Genomic DNA, 2,200 nt, shown 5'->3' on the forward strand with positions numbered 1-2,200 from the left:
GCGCGTAAATAATGCCCCTGAAAATAACGCCTGCTCGCATCTTTAACGCGGCATTTTCTTCTCCACGGAGCTGTGACAATGGTTATCTCTGTGGTATAATTATCCGGATTTGATGACAGATTAAAAAAAAAATATAGATCCCCAACACCTGTTCAAGAGTTTTGTGCTTTTAAAGGCCATCGCCATTAACCTTGGGCCACGCACTTCATTGTGTTTAATTAGCAAGCTAATGAAGCCAGTTTTATTCCCTTTCTCAAGCACAAGAGGATAAGTACAAGACAGTGAAAGAGCAGGGCAGATCCATTTGCAGCACAGTTCACTGCTGCATGGCATTACTTAAACTTGCACCAAAATAAAAGTAATGTAATGGCTCGGAAAAGCGCGTTAGCAATGCATTCTGCAAGACAAATCCTTTTACACCTTCTGTATTTTCCACAGCTCCGAGATTCAAACATGATTTCTGAACATTTGGGCTGCAGAAAATTTGCAAACAAAGGGCTAAAAATGAACATAATGTTTTCCTCAATGAATCCTCAGTATTCCAAAAAAAAAAAATTAAGCATAACAGATTTTTTTTTTACTTATTTTTTAGATACAAAAAAAAAAAGAAGAAGAAGAGCGGGCTGTGCTGGCTTTGTCGCAGGCAGCCGAGGTAGCACCAACAATGGAGGTCAAAGTGAATTTCGAAAAGCCCACCACTTTTGCACAACCTTGTATGCACAGGCATACACACAAAGCCCCGGCGCGTGAAACCCAGCAACGCGCTCCAACTCGGGGCCATGGCGAGTTGGTTCCTTCCTTCTTTTTAGGACCCAGCAGCTATAGGGAAAACCGGACAACGAGGATCGCGTCGATCAATGCTCGTCGATAGCACAAGAAATGCAGAAAGGGCTTTAAAAGGGAGGGAGGGGTTTACGGAATGGCTCGTGCACTGATTGAGCGATCCGAGGGGACCCTTCCAAACAAACTGAATTGGGATCATTTTCGGGGGTTTCTTGATCACATTTTCGGCGAAGGGGGGAGGCGGTCAGCGTAGGGATGCCCCATGGGATTATCCTTTTTCAAACATGATCCATTTAAGAAGCTTTCGGGGTTCATTTATTTTTTCTTTCTGCCATCAACCACTTTTCTCCTCCAACTCCGATCTCCGCGCAGCCATAGGAGCGTGCTAAAATCCAACCCCAAACCAACCGACCAACCCAACCCACCCCAAACAACAACAAACCAACCCGGAAGCCATCCCTTGTATCGAACCACACCAGATAAAAGGATTCCGAGACCCACAGAGAGAAAACACATCGTCCATCCATCTCTTCGCTGCACATAATAGAATTCTGCAGCCGGGAGAGCACCTTCCCAATACCTGCTATGTAAATACCCTCACCCCCATTCCCTGCACATGGAAACAAAGCTGCGCACAAGTGTCCCGGTGATGCGATACAGCCCCGAGCTGCCTTCGCTCCCCGCTAATAAATTAACGTGATCTTTCATTTTTTTTTTTAACCCCCTCCTTTCGCCTTTCCCACCCTCCTCCCAGGTTTCGGCGTGCCTCAAGAAAAAAAAAGACATTAACGGCGCTGATAATGACAATTAAGCGGCGTGGCACCGCTCGCCGTGCCACAGTCAGGCGGTGGCAGCGCATATTTAATGGGCACTCGGAACAAAGGAAGCGGCTGCGGGAGCGCCCCGGGGCCGGCACCGCTCCCCCCGCGGGCAGCACCGAACCGAGGGGCGTGGGGTGGGTGAAGGGGAGGGGGCGCGAGGAACCTTCCCCCCCCGCTTCCCTCCCTGCCCCCAAATCCCTCTTTGCTTTAGGATGGAGTGGAACTCCCCGCTCCGCGATGGGCACGGCCGCAGCATCGCTGCCTCTCACCCACACGATGCACCCGCTCGGCCTCAAAGGTGCCCCCCCACCCCCCCGTAATATATGTATCCCCCTTATACGTGCCCTCTACTTATACACGCGTCCTCCATCCCCATGTATGTGACCCCCCGTGGGGCTGGAGAGAACGTAACAAGTTACTGCCCAGCACCCAGGTTAACGGGGGGGGGTCTGAATGGGGATCAAGGAGGGGGGGGGACACACACAAAATAGCCACTGCCCACGGAGAATATATAGCAGTCATAAATAATAATAAAATAAGAGGAGGGGGAACGGAGGGGTATGGGGGTTTCAAGCGTGGTCGCGCTTGCAGTTGTT

This window comes from Numida meleagris, chromosome 2, assembly GCF_002078875.1.
Source record: "Numida meleagris isolate 19003 breed g44 Domestic line chromosome 2, NumMel1.0, whole genome shotgun sequence".
Classification (NCBI taxonomy): Eukaryota; Metazoa; Chordata; class Aves; order Galliformes; family Numididae; genus Numida; species Numida meleagris.